Here is a 15,815-nt window from a genome sequence, read left to right on the forward strand (position 1 = left end):
ATAAGACACTCCCCCCTCCACCTTCTTTTGCATATGAACAGACCCTTTACACAAACAGGAGCAAGCTGGAGTAGGTATGTGACGGTATTCTCATAAAACTTTGGGGCTTTTATGCAAAGAAAAAATGAACGTTTAATGTCCCTTTAACTGGCTTACTTTATGATTCATTTGTTTAAAATAGACTAACACTGTCAAATCTTTTTTTTTAAAATCATTTATTTATCTCCAAGCACAAAGTACAATTTAACAGATATAAATTTGTCGCATAGGTAGATTTCTTGTTTAACAAAAAGAAGAAAAGAATGGTTATCAATCAAAATACAATATGTCAACAAAGTAAATAACAATCAATACTTGAGTCATTCTTAATTCAGAGAATTCACAGAGTCATATATTAAGGAAATTACTACCATATGTTTCCCAGAGTCTTACTCTTTGTTATTGTACAATTGTGCCATTTTCCCTATTTACCTAAAATAACATAACAGAAACAAAAACAAAGAAAACAAAACAAGAAAGGAAAAAAAAAAAAAAAAAGAAAGGGAGAGGAAAGGAGCAAGAGGGAAGGGGTCCATTGCCTCCGATTTCACATACCTATCTTACCACGATGGGAATATAACATTAATACCAAGAGTGGGGAAATATATTATTCAAAATCAAAGTTCCCAAAAAATCTGATTAATGAAAGCATTTGGTTAATGCGTATTGCAAATTATTAGATTGCTCTAAAATTAGAGTAAGCCATTTATCAAAGAAGCTTTTTATCTGATTCTCTAAGAGCGATTTAATACTTAATTGTTCAAACATTATTTGTGAGAACACGGCTTGTTTAAATAAACCAAACGGAGGGGCGATCCTCTTCTTCCAATATCTAAGAATTAAATTACGTCCTAACAAGATCAAGGTATCAATAGATTTATGAGTGTAGTATTAGTTTCATTAATTAAGAAAAAAACCTGATACATATCTAATGATACATTTTCTCCAACATTGGTGTGTCCGGTCCACGGCGTCATCCTTACTTGTGGGAATATCTCTTCCCAAACAGGAAATGGCAAAGAGTCCCAGCAAAGCTGGCCATATAGTCCCTCCTAGGCTCCGCCCACCCCAGTCATTCTCTTTGCCGTTGCACAGGCAACATCTCCACGGAGATGGTTAAGAGTATGTGGTGTTTAGTTGTAGTTTTTTTATTCTACTATCAAGAGTTTGTTATTTTAAAATAGTGCTGGTATGTACTATTTACTCTGAAACAGAAAAAGATGAAGATTTCTGTTTGTGAGAGGAAGATGATTTTAGCAGACAGTAACTAAAATCGATTGCTGTTTCCACATAGGACTGTTGAGATGAAGTAACTTCAGTTGGGGGAAACAGTTAGCAGACTTTTCTGCTTAAGGTATGACTAGACATATTTCTAACAAGACTGTGTAATGCTGGAAGGCTGTCATTTCCCCTCATGGGGACCGGTAAGCCATTTTCTTAGTCTCAAACAGAATAAAGGGCTTAATATGGGCTATAAAACTGGTAGACACTTTTATGGGCTAAATCGATTGCTTTATTTGGACATTTTATACATGTTTATGCTGATAATTCACACTTATAAACTTGGGGAATGTTTTTTAACGTCAGGCACTATATTAGACACCTTTTCCCGTCAGGAAGGGCCTTCCCAGTTGTAGGCTGAGCCTCATTTTCGCGCCATTACTGCGCAGTTGTTTTTGAGTGCAAGACATGCAGATGCATGTGTGAGGACCTGACAGTAGTTGGAAAAGTTCCTAGAAGGCGTCATTTGGTATGGTATTTCCCTCTGGGCTTGGTAAAGTCACAGCAAAGGCTGTAGCTGGGACTGTATAGGGGTTAAATCTGTAACCGGTTTCGTTATTTTAAGGGTTAAAGCTCTGAAAACTGGTGTGCAATACGTTTAATGCTTTAAGACACTGTGGTGAAATTTTGAACAATTCCTTCATATATTTTCACATATTCAGTAATAAAGTGTGCCCTGTTTAAAATTTAAAGAGACAGTAACGGTTTTGTTTTAAAACGGTTTTTGTGCTTTATTGACAAGTTTAAGCCTGTTTAACATGTCTGTGCCTTCAGATAAGCTATGTTCTATATGTATGAAAGCCAATGTGTCTCCCCCTTCAAAATTGTGTGATAATTGTGCCATAGCGTCCAAACAAAGTAAGGACAGTACTGCCACAAATAATGAAATTGCCCAAGATGATTCCTCAGATGAAGGGAGTAGACATGGTTCTACATCATCTCCTTATGTGTCTACGCCAGTTTTGCCCACGCAGGAGGCCCCTAGTACTTCTAGCGCACCAATGCTTATTACCATGCAACAATTGACGGCTGTAATGGATAACTCCATAGCAAATATTTTATCCAAAATGCCTGCATATCAGAGGAAGCGCGATTGCTCTGTTTTAAACACTGAAGAGCAGGAGGGCGCTGATGATAATTGTTCTGTCATACCCTCACACCAATCTGAAGGGGCCATGAGGGAGGTTTTGTCAGATGGGGAAATTTCAGATTCAGAAAAAATTTCTCAACAGGCTGAACCTGATGTTGTGACATTTAAATTTAAATTAGAACATCTCCGCGCACTGCTTAAGGAGGTGTTATCTACTCTGGATGATTGTGACAACTTGGTCATTCCAGAAAAATTATGCAAGATGGACAAGTTCCTAGAGGTTCCGGTGCACCCCGACGCTTTTCCTATACCCAAGCGGGTGGCGGACATAGTGAATAAGGAGAGGGAGAAGCCCGGCATACCTTTTGTTCCCCCTCCTATATTTAAGAAATTATTTCCTATGGTCGACCCCAGAAAGGACTTATGGCAGACAGTCCCTAAGGTCGAGGGGGCAGTTTCTACTCTAAACAAGCGCACTACTATTCCTATCGAAGATGGTTGTGCTTTCAAAGATCCTATGGATAAAAAATTGGAGGGTTTGCTTAAAAAGATTTTTGTACAGCAAGGTTACCTTCTACAACCCATTTCGTGCATTGTTCCTGTCACTACAGCAGCGTGGTTCTGGTTCGAGGAACTAGAAAAGTCGCTCAGTAGAGAGACTCCATATGAGGAGGTTATGGACAGAGTTCACGCACTTAAGTTGGCTAACTCTTTTATTTTAGATGCCGCTTTGCAATTAGCTAGATTAGCGGCGAAAAATTCAGGGTTTGCAATTGTGGCGCGCAGAGCGCTTTGGCTAAAGTCTTGGTCAGCGGATGTATCATCCAAGACAAAATTGCTTAACATCCCCTTCAAGGGTAAAACTCTCTTTGGACCAGAATTGAAAGAGATTATCTCAGACATCACTGGGGGAAAGGGCCACGCCCTCCCACAAGATAGGCCTTTCAAGGCCAAGAATAAGTCTAATTTTCGTTCTTTTCGTAATTTCAGGAACGGACCGGCCTCTAATTCTGCATCCTCTAAGCAAGAGGGTAATGCCTCACAGTCCAAACCAGCCTGGAAACCGATGCAAGACTGGAACAAGGGTAAGCAGACCAAGAAGCCTGCTATCGCTAACAAAACAGCATGAAGGAGTAGACCGGATCTAGTGGGGGGCAGACTCTCTCTCTCTTTGCTCAGGCTTGTGCAAAAGATGTTCAGGATCCCTGGACGCTAGAAATAGTTTCTCAGGGTTATCTTCTAGAATTCAAGGAACTACCCCCAAGGGGAAGGTTCCACATGTCTCACTTATCCTCAAACCAAATAAAGAGACAGGCGTTCTTACATTGTGTAGAAGACCTGCTAAAGATGGGAGTGATACACCCAGTTCCAATGACGGAACAAGGAATGGGATTTTACTCAAATCTGTTCGTAGTTCCCAAAAAAGAGGGAACCTTCAGACCAATTCTGGATTTAAAGATCCTAAACAAATTTCTCAGGGTACCATCGTTCAAAATGGAAACCATTCGAACGATTCTACCCACTATCCAGGAAGGTCAATTTATGACTACCGTGGATCTAAAGGATGCGTACCTACATATTCCTATCCACAAAGAACATCATCAGTTCCTAAGGTTCGCCTTTCTGGACAAACATTACCAGTTTGTGGCCCTCCCATTCGGGTTAGCCACTGCTCCAAGGATTTTCACAAAGGTTCTCGGGTCCCTTCTAGCGGTTCTAAGACCGAGGGGCATTGCAGTAGTACCATACTTGGACGACATTCTAATACAAGCGTTGTCCCTTTCAAAAGCAAAGGCTCATACAGACATCGTTCTGGCCTTTCTCAGATCTCACGGATGGAAGGTGAACATAGAAAAAAGTTCTCTGTCTCCGTCAACAAGAGTTCCCTTCCTGGGAACAATAATAGATTCCTTAGAAATGAGGATCTTTCTGACAGATGTCAGAAAGTCAAAACTTCTAAGCGCTTGTCAAGTTCTTCATTCTGTTCCACGTCCTTCCATAGCTCAGTGCATGGAAGTAGTAGGGTTGATGGTTGCAGCAATGGACATAGTTCCTTTTGCGCGAATTCATCTAAGACCATTACAACTGTGCATGCTGAAACAGTGGAATGGGGACTATACAGACTTGTCTCCAGTGATTCAAGTAGATCAGAAGACCAGAGATTCACTCCGTTGGTGGATATCCCTGGACCACCTATCCCAGGGAATGAGCTTCCGCAGACCAGAGTGGGTCATTGTCACGACCGACGCCAGTCTAGTGTGCTGGGGTGCGGTCTGGGAATCCCTGAAAGCTCAGGGACTATGGTCTCGGGAAGAGTCTCTTCTCCCGATAAACATTCTGGAACTAAGAGCGATATTCAATGCTCTCAGGGCTTGGCCTCAGCTTGCAAAGGCCAGATTAATAAGATTCCAATCAGACAACATGACGACTGTTGCGTATATCAATCATCAGGGGGGAACAAGGAGTTCCCTGGCGATGAAAGAAGTAACCAAAATAATACAATGGGCGGAGAATCACTCCTGCCATCTATCTGCGATCCACATCCCAGGTGTGGAAAACTGGGAAGCGGATTATCGTTCCATCCGGGGGAGTGGGAACTCCACCCGGAGATTTTTGCCCAGTTGACTCAATTATGGGGCATTCCAGACATGGATCTGATGGCGTCTCGTCAGAACTTCAAGGTTCCTTGCTACGGGTCCAGATCCAGGGATCCCAAGGCGACTCTAGTGGATGCACTAGTAGCGCCTTGGACCTTCAACCTAGCTTATGTGTTCCCACCGTTTCCTCTCATTCCCAGGCTGGTAGCCAGGATCAAACAGGAGAGGGTCTCGGTGATCTTGATAGCTCCTGCGTGGCCACGCAGGACTTGGTATGCAGACCTGGTGAATATGTCATCGGTTCCACCATGGAAGCTACCTTTGAGACAGGACCTTCTTGTTCAGGGTCCATTCGAACATCCAAATCTGGTCTCCCTCCAGCTGACGGCTTGGAGATTGAACGCTTGATTCTATCAAAGCGTGGGTTTTCAGATTCGGTGATTGATACTCTGGTTCAGGCCAGAAAACCGGTAACTAGAAAGATTTACCATAAAATATGGAAAAGATATATCTGCTGGTGTGAATCCAAGGGATTCCCTTGGAATAAGGTAAAAATTCCTAAGATTATTTCCTTTCAGCAAGAAGGTTTGGATAAAGGATTATCTGCGAGTTCTCTAAAAGGACAGATTTCTGCTTTATCTGTCTTACTACACAAACGACTGGCAGCTATGCCAGATGTTCAAGCATTTGTTCAGGCTCTGGTTAGGATCAAGCCTGTTTACAGACCTTTGACTCCTCCCTGGAGTTTAAATCTAGTTCTTTCAGTTCTTCAAGGGGTTCCGTTTGAACCTCTACATTCCATAGATATTAAGTTGTTATCTTGGAAAGTTTTGTTTTTGGTTGCTATTTCTTCTGCTAGAAGAGTTTCAGAGTTATCTGCTCTGCAGTGTTCTCCGCCCTATCTGGTGTTCCATGCAGATAAGGTGGTTTTGCGTACTAAGCCTGGTTTTCTTCCAAAGGTTGTTTCTAACAAAAATATTAACCATTAGTTGTACCTTCTTTGTGTCCGAATCCAGTTTCAAAGAAGGAACGTTTGTTACACAATTTGGACGTAGTCCGTGCTCTAAAATTCTATTTAGAAGCTACAAAAGATTTCAGACAAACATCTTCTCTGTTTGTCGTCTATTCTGGTAAAAGGAGAGGTCAAAAAGCGACTTCTACCTCTCTTTCCTTTTGGCTTAAAAGCATCATCCGATTGGCTTACGAGACTGCCGGACGGCAGCCTCCTGAAAGAATCACAGCTCACTCCACTAGGGCTGTGGCTTCCACATGGGCCTTCAAGAACGAGGCTTCTGTTGATCAGATATGTAAGGCAGGGACTTGGTCTTCACTGCACACTTTTGCCAAATTTTACAAATTTGATACTTTTGCTTCTTCGGAGGCTATTTTTGTGAGAAAGGTTTTGCAAGCCGTGGTGCCTTCCGTTTAGGTAACCTGATTTGTTCCCTCCCTTCATCCGTGTCCTAAAGCTTTGGTATTGGTTCCCACAAGTAAGGATGACGCCGTGGACCGGACACACCAATGTTGGAGAAAACAGAATTTATGCTTACCTGATAAATTACTTTCTCCAACGGTGTGTCCGGTCCACGGCCCGCTCTGGTTTTTTAATCAGGTCTGATGAATTATTTTCTCTAACTACAGTCACCACGGTACCATATGGTTTCTCCTATATTTTTCCTCCTGTCCGTCGGTCGAATGACTGGGGTGGGCGGAGCCTAGGAGGGACTATATGGCCAGCTTTGCTGGGACTCTTTGCCATTTCCTGTTGGGGAAGAGATATTCCCACAAGTAAGGATGACGCCATGGACCGGACACACCGTTGGAGAAAGTAATTTATCAGGTAAGTATAAATTCTGTTTTCATGTAGGACTTTAGAAGCCCAATAAGACACTTTAAGCCAAAACTGCCTAATTTTTGGGCAGGACCAGAAACAGTGGGGAAGATCAGCCTCCATTTTATTACACTTAAAACAGTTATCCGATTTATTGCCTGCCCACTTAGCTAATATTCTCGGTGTAATATATGAGTTATTAATTAATTTAATATGAGATTCTTTCCAGGAGGTAGGGATTCTGGCCTCTCTTACCCGCTTAATAATAAGATTAATTTTTTCTGCTGTTATTTCTTGAAAATAAAATCTCCAAGAACCAGCTAGAGTTTCCAACCCCAATTGTCGACATTAAGATGTTGTATATTAACGAGATGGTATGAATGCCATTTTTATGTAGGATAATATAATCTTCAAGCTTACCAAATTTTCTAAAGTCTTGTCCAATATTTTGTATTCCATTTATAAAATGCCTAAGTTGCAAGTATGCATAGAAGTTTTGATTTGATAGATTATATTCTTGAAGGATAGATTCGAATGTTCTAACTATGCATTGATTGTCGAGAACTTGAGAGATAAAAATTAAACCTTTTTCCTCTCACACTGTGTAAAAATTCCTGAAGTCAGACCTGGCGGGAAGAGATTGTTACCTCTAATAGGAAGATATGATGATATACGGTAATTTATGTCTAGCACAGCACACAGTTTCTGCCAAGCTAAAACCACGTTACCGATAACTTTTTAATATGTTTTGGTAGTTGTACCATTGGGCAGTGAATAATGGCTTTAAGAGAGAGAGGGGCAACCATCTGTTTTTCCATTAAAGGATTCGTGAAATAATTAGTATCTGTAATCCAGTCACAAGCAAAACGTGCTAGAATAGCTATATTGTACCATTTTTTATATCAGGGAGCGCAAATCCTCCATATTCTGATATCTGGTATAGTTTAGTTCTAGATAAGTAATGCCTTTTCCTATTCCAAACAAAAGATGAACAATTCTTATTAAAAAGCCTTAGATCTTTATTAGAGATAAAAGCAGGGAGATTTTGGAGGAGGTAGACTAATTGTGGAAAAAGGATAGACTTGATTAACATGACTGGCCGAGAGAGAGACAAGGAACAGAGCCCATCTATTTAATTTCTCAGAGGCGTTTGCAAAAAAGGCAGAAAAATTATTAACGTACCAGAGATTAGGATTTCTGTGTAAATTTATTCCTAGGTATTTAATATTTTCTGCCACCTGTAAAGGATGATCCCTGCAACTATCTTTATTCTGATGTATCCACAGAATTTCAGACTTGCTTAAGTTTAGTTTGTATCCCGAGAAAGAGCTAAATTGTTTGAACGTATTTAAAACAAGAGGGATGCTAATTTTGGTATTCTGTAGAAATAGTAGCAAGTCATCAGCGTAGAGTGATAAGACTATTCGTTGGTCTCCAATTTCTATGCCTGATATAGTATCTCTCAGTAAGATTGCGAGGGGCTCTATAGCAATGTTAAATAAGAGGGGAGACAGGGGACAACCCTGTCGCGTTCCTTTACGAATATGAAACCTAGGGGTTGGAGCACCATTAACTAAAATATACGAAGTAGGTGAGTTATAGATGGACCTTATTAATGAAAGTTCCCTTTGAATCCAAATCTATCAAGGGCGGTATATAAATGATCCCATGTGACTGAGTCAAAAGCCTTCCCGGCGTCGGCGGTTAACAATGCATAGTCTTGTTTTGAACCTTGATCATTATCCTGGAGATTATACCACAAATATTCTAATACAGTAGTAACACGCCGCATATTTCTGATAGAGGATCTCCCAGGCATAAAGCCGGATTGATCCTCATGTATGATTTGTTCTATACCAGATTTAAGTCTTTTTGCCATTATAGAAGTAAGTAATTTATAGTCTACATTTAGAAGTGATATAAGCCTGTAAGAAGAGAGATCTTTACCTTTCTTTAATATTAGGGTAACTGCCGACGCCGAGAAATATTCCGACATGGACTTCCCAGCTATGAAATATTCGTTAAATAATTTAACCAGGATAGGAAGTATATCACTTCGAATAGTCTTATAAATTTCTGATCTGAGCTGATCAGGGCCGGGAGCTTTATTCAACTTGGCATGGTCTATTGCCTCACCTACTTCTTCCAAAGTGATAGGACTGTTTAGAATTTCTAAAAAAGCTGAAGAGATTTTAGGAGTTTCCACCATACTCCAAAAAGTATCTTTATTTTCAAGATTAATCTTGTTCGCCGCATATATATTCTGAAAATACTTATAAAAAATCTCTTTAATCTCTAATGGATCTGAACATCTGTCTTGGCCGACCCTAATGGCTTCAATTATATTGTTCTTTTTCCTGGCCTTGTTTAGTCTAGCCAAAAATTTGGCTGATCTGCCAAATTGTCCACTATACTTAGCATTAATTTTAATATCTTCCCTTAACGTTTTCTCCTTAAAAAAGAGATCATATTCCTGTTTAGCCTTCTGATATTTATCCCAATGAGATTTAGATGTATTATTGATATAGCTTTTATAAGAATTGCTAAGTTGATTAGCCAACTGTATTTCATTAGCATTAAATTGTTTTTTCCTTTTTACCATATAGGCCTTAATTTCACCTTTAAGGTAAGCTTCCCAGTAAATCTCTATTTTGTCTAGGTACTCTCTGTTAAAAAATTGGTACTCTCGCCATTTCTGGCCTAGCCAGTCGGCAAACTTTTTGTCCTGAGATAGATAGTTAGGGAAAAAAATTTATTTACAGACGGCTAGATTTAGAGTTTTGTCTGTAAGGACCCGCGTAGCTAACGCCGGCTTTTTTCTGGCCGCACCATAAAAATAACTCTGGTATTGAGAGTCCACATAAAGGCTGCGTTAGGCTCCAAAAAAGGAGCGTAGAGCATATTTAACGCAGCTTCAACTCTCGATACCAGAGTTGCTTACGGACGCGGCCAGCCTCAAAAACGTGCTCGTGCACGATTCCCCCATAGGAAACAATGGGGCTGTTTGAGCTGAAAAAAAAATCTAACACCTGCAAAAAAGCCGCGTTCAGCTCCTAACGCAGCCCCATTGTTTGCTATGCGTAAACACTTCCTACGTCTGCAACTAACACCCTAACATGTACCCCGAGTCTAAACACCCCCAACCTTACACTTATTAACCCCTAATCTGCCACCCCTGCATATTATTTTTAACCCCTAATCTGCTGCTCCGTAAACCGCCGCTACTTGCATTATCCTTATGTACCCCTAATCTGCTGCCCCTAACACCGCCGACCCCTATATTATATTTATTAACCCCTAATCTGCCGCCCACAACGTTGCCCCCACCTGCCTACACTTATTAACCCCTAATCTGCCGAGCGGACCGCACTGCTACTATAATAAAGTTATTAACCCCTAATCCGCCTCACTAACCCTATAATAAATAGTATTAACCCCTAATCTGCCCTCCCTAACATCGCCGACACCTAACTTCAATTATTAACCCCTAATCTGCCAACCGGAGCTCACCGCTATTCTAATAAATGGATTAACCCCTAAAGCTAAGTCTAACCCTAACACTAACACCCCCCTAAATTAAATATTATTTTAATCTAACGAAATTAATTAACTCTTATTAAATAAATTATTCCTATTTAAAGCTAAATACTTACCTGTAAAATAAATCCTAATATAGCTACAATCTAAATTATAATTACATTGTAGCTATTTTAGGATTAATATTTATTTTACAGGCAACTTTGTAATTATTTTAAGCAGGTACAATAGCTATTAAATAGTTAAGAACTATTTAATAGTTACCTAGTTAAAATAATTACAAAATTACCTGTAAAATAAATCCTAACCTAAGTTACAATTAAACCTAACACTATACTATCATTAAATTAATTAAATAAAATACCTACAATTACCTACAATTAAACCTAACACTACACTATCAATACATTAATTAAATACAATATCTACAAATAACTACAATGAAATAAACTAACTAAAGTACAAAAAATAAAAAAGAACTAAGTTACAAAAAATAAAAAAATATTTACAAACGTAAGAAAAATATTACAACAATTTTAAACTAATTACACCTACTCTAAGCCCCCTAATAAAATAACAAAGACCCCCAAAATAAAAAATGCCCTACCCTATTCTAAATTACTAAAGGTTAAAGCTCTTTTACCTTACCAGCCCTGAACAGGGCCCTTTGCGTGGCATGCCCCAAGAAGTTCAGCTCTTTTGCCTGTAAAAAAAAACATACAATACCCCCCCCAACATTACAACCCACCACCCACATACCCCTAATCTAACCCAAACCCCCCTTAAATAAACCTAACACTAAGCCCCTGAAGATCATCCTACCTTGTCTTCACCTCACCAGGTATCACCGATCCGTCCTGGCTCCAAAATCTTCATCCAACCCAAGCGGGGGCTGGCGATCCATCATCCGGTGGCTGAAGAGGTCCAGAAGAGGCTCCAAAGTCTTCATCCTATCCGGGAAGAAGAGGCGATCCGGACCGGCAACCATCTTGATCCAAGCGGCATCTTCTATCTTCATCCGATGACGACCGGCTCCATCCTGAAGACCTCCACCGCGGACCCATCTTCTTCCGGCGACGTCCAACTGAAAAATGACGGTTCCTTTAAGGGTCGTCATCCAAGATGGCGTCCCTCGAATTCCGATTGGCTGATAGGATTTCAGCCAATCGGAATTAAGGTAGGAATATTCTGATTGGCTGATGGAATCAGCCAATCAGAATCAAGTTCAATCCGATTGGCTGATCCAATCAGCCAATCAGATTGAGCTCGCATTCTATTGGCTGATCGGAACAGCCAATAGAATGCAAGCTCAATCTGAGTCGCCGGAAGAAGATGGGTCCGCGGTGGAGGTCTTCAGGTTGGAGCTGGTCGTCATCGGATGAAGATAGAAGATGCCGCTTGGATCAAGATGGTTGCCGTTCCGGATCGCCTCTTCTTCCTGGATAGGATGAAGACTTTGGAGCCTCTTCTGGACCTCTTCAGCCACCGGATGATGGATCGCCAGCCCCCGCTTGGGTTGGATGAAGATTTTGGAGCCAGGACAGATCGGTGATACCTGGTGAGGTGAAGACAAGGTAGGATGATCTTCAGGGGCTTAGTGTTAGGTTTATTTAAGGGGGGTTTGGGTTAGATTAGGGGTATGTGGGTGGTGGGTTGTAATGTTGGGGGGGGTATTGTATGTTTTTTTTTACAGGCAAAAGAGCTGAACTTCTTGGGGCATGCCCCGCAAAGGGCCCTGTTCAGGGCTGGTAAGGTAAAAGAGCTTTGACCTTTAGTAATTTAGAATAGGGTAGGGCATTTTTTATTTTGGGGTTCTTTGTTATTTTATTAGGGGGCTTAGAGTAGGTGTAATTAGTTTAAAATTGTTGTAATATTTTTCTTATGTTTGTAAATATTTTATTTTTTGTAACTTAGTTTTTTTTATTTTTTGTACTTTAGTTAGTTTATTTCATTGTAGTTATTTGTAGATATTGTATTTAATTAATGTATTGATAGTGTAGTGTTAGGTTTAATTGTAGGTAATTGTAGGTATTTTATTTAATTAATTTAATGATAGTATAGTGTTAGGTTTAATTGTAACTTAGGTTAGGATTTATTTTACAGGTAATTTTGTAATTATTTTAACTAGGTAACTATTAAATAGTTCTTAACTATTTAATAGCTATTGTACCTGGTTAAAATAATTACAAAGTTGCCTGTAAAATAAATATTAATCCTAAAATAGCTACAATGTAATTATAATTTAGATTGTAGCTATATTAGGATTTATTTTACAGGTAAGTATTTAGCTTTAAATAGGAATAATTTATTTAATAAGAGTTAATTAATTTCGTTAGATTAAAATTATATTTAATTTAGGGGAGTGTTAGTGTTAGGGTTAGACTTAGCTTTAGGGGTTAATACATTTATTAGAATAGCGGTGAGTTCCGGTCGGCAGATTAGGGGTTAATAATTGAAGTTAGGTGTCGGCGATGTTAGGGAGGGCAGATTAGGGGTTAATACTATTTATTATAGGGTTAGTGATGCGGATTAGGGGTTAATAACTTTATTATAGTAGCGGTGCGGTCCGCTCTGCAGATTAGGGGTTAATAAGTGTAGGCAGGTGGAGGCGACGTTGAGGGGGGCAGATTAGGGGTTAATAAATATAATATAGGGGTCGGCGGTGTTAGGGGCAGCAGATTAGGGGTACATAGCTATAATGTAGGTGGCGGCGCTTTGCGGTCGGCAGATTAGGGGTTAATTATTGTAGGTAGCTGGCGGCGACGTTGTGGGGGGCAGATTAGGGGTTAATAAATATAATACAGGGGTCGGCGGTGTTAGGGGCAGCAGATTAGGGGTACATAAGGATAACGTAGGTGGCGGTCGGCAGATTAGGGGTTAAAAAATTTAATCGAGTGGCGGCGATGTGGGGGGGCCTCGGTTTAGGGGTACATAGGTAGTTTATGGGTGTTAGTGTACTTTAGAGTACAGTAGTTAAGAGCTTTATGAACCGATGTTAGCCCAAAAAGCTCTTAACTACTGACTTTTTTTCTGCGGCTGGAGTTTTGTCGTTAGATTTCTAACGCTCACTTCAGACACGACTCTAAATACCGGAGTTAGAAAGATCCCATTGAAAAGATAGGATACGCAATTGACGTAAGGGGAACTGCGGTATGGAAAAGTCGCGGCTGAAAAGTGAGCGTTAGACCCTTTTTTGAGTGACTCCAAATACCGGAGTTAGCCTAAAACCAGCGTTAGGAGCCTCTAACGCTGGTTTTCACAGCAAACGCCAAACTCCAAATCTAGGCCAGAGTTAGTAGTAGTATTTTTAATCGCTATATTGAAAGAGATAACGGCGTGATCCGAGATCACTATATCGGCAATATGAGTATCAGTATCCATCGCTAGCATGACACTAGAAATTAAAAAGAAGTCTATTCTGGATAGCGCTCTATAAGACTTAGACTCACATGAAAATAATTGAGAATCCGGGTGTTTAATACGCCATATATCATGGACCTTTAGATTATTACAAATCTGACAGAATATATTGGCTTTAACCTTAGAAAATTTAGAATTATTTGGAGTACGTCTATCTAGAGACGAGGTTGGAATAAGATTAAAATCTCCTACAAGAATCAGATTTTGTCCAATGTACTGAGATAAAGACATAATAAGTTGGTTCCAAAATAATATATCTACCTGATTTGGCACGTATATATTACAAAAAATATATTTAATGTTCCCTATCTCAATCTCAACCAGAAGCCATCTGTCCTCTTTATCAGAAATATGTTTCAAAATTTTGTAAGATAGATCTTTATTGAACAGTATGGCTACCCCTCTCTTCTTCCTATTACATGAGGAAGCAATCACATGGCCCACCCATTTTGATTTAAGTTTGTTTACTTCTGTAGCTTTAAGATGTGTTTCTTGTAAGAAAGCAAGATCCGGTTTATGTTTACCTAGTTGCTTAACGATCATCTTCCTTTTGATAGGGGAATTTATTCCACCTATATTCCACGAGACACATTTAAGCATTTCTCCTGCTCTTCATGCTCTTATATCGGATATGAAAAGGGAGACAAGGATAGGGAGAGAGAAAGGGACAAAAAAAAAAAAAAAGACAAAAAATTCTAAAAACAAAACTTTGTGTAGCAGATAGCAACATCTCAAGGAATCCAAGAATATGTTTACAGCTTTAATTTGTTCCCTCGTCTATAAGCTAATTTTCAATTCAATACAGAATTGTCTAGCTTCCTATTCGGTTAACAAGATATGTGTAGTGTCCTTATCTTCTATTATTATTTTGGCTGGGTAAATTAGCCTAGCTTTATATCCTGCATTAATCAGCTTGGTGCAGAAGGGTGCCATAATTTTCCTTCTTTGAGAAGTTTCACTGGAGTAATCCTGAAAAAGCTTCCCCTATCTGCACCAAGCCAATTTTACGATAGAATCTTAGAAGTGTCATTTTATCTTGATAGTTTTGAAATTTAATCATAACTGGTCTACACTTAATTGACCCATTCGGTAATTTCCTCTGAGGACCTACTCTGTGTGCTCTTTCAATCAACAGAGGAGTATTCTGTTGTTGCGCCCCTAATATTTGCGGTAGAGATATAGAAGCAAAATGTAAAAGGTCGGTAAATTCACTGGACTCTGGCAAACCCACAATTTTTAAATTATTGCGACGAGAACGGTCCTCAAGATCTGTTATGCAATCCTGTAAATTTTTGATATATTTATTATGGTCTGACAGTTGGGTTGCCTGACTATTTATAGCATCCTCTGTTTCAGAGACTCTATTCTCAACCTCATTGAGCCTATCTGAAAATTGTCTTACCTCCGCTGTCAAGTTAGCCATCTGAGACTGTAACATCTCAAATTGGGGTAGAAAAATCTCTGACAACTGGTTTACCAGCTGCTGTATATCAGTTTTAGCAGGTAGAGACTCTTTAACTATTTCAGGCTGAATATCTGAAACACGTATTTTCCTGTCTTTATTTTTAACTGGCATATTGGGCGAGTTAATTTTAGAGGCCGTAATATATTTGTCCATATATACCACACGCTTCTTCGCTTGGTGAATACTATATTAAGTGAGAGTAGTGTGTAAAGTGCAAAAAAAGAAAAAAAAAAGAAAGGAGAAATTGGGGCAATTAGCGCCTATCTAAACGTGTAGTGCCTGTGTATACAAATAAAATAAGTGAAAATGTCTGCGTGTTGAAATTTACAGACAAAAAATACAAAAAGGGATAAATTAATCAGTGCATATACCGTGAGATAGTGAAAAAGGGGAAAAAGCGAGCATATATTCTAAAACAGGAACCATGTTTTACAATATGTTACAAAAGAGCCAAGTTTTATAATATATTAGGTGTCTCTCTAATTAGTTAGTCAATACCTGAAAAACCTTATATCTATAATTCTTAAATTAGCAGACCTAGCACAATAGATAGAA

This window comes from Bombina bombina, chromosome 2 (genome assembly GCF_027579735.1).
Source record: "Bombina bombina isolate aBomBom1 chromosome 2, aBomBom1.pri, whole genome shotgun sequence".
In the NCBI taxonomy this organism is placed as follows: Eukaryota; Metazoa; Chordata; class Amphibia; order Anura; family Bombinatoridae; genus Bombina; species Bombina bombina.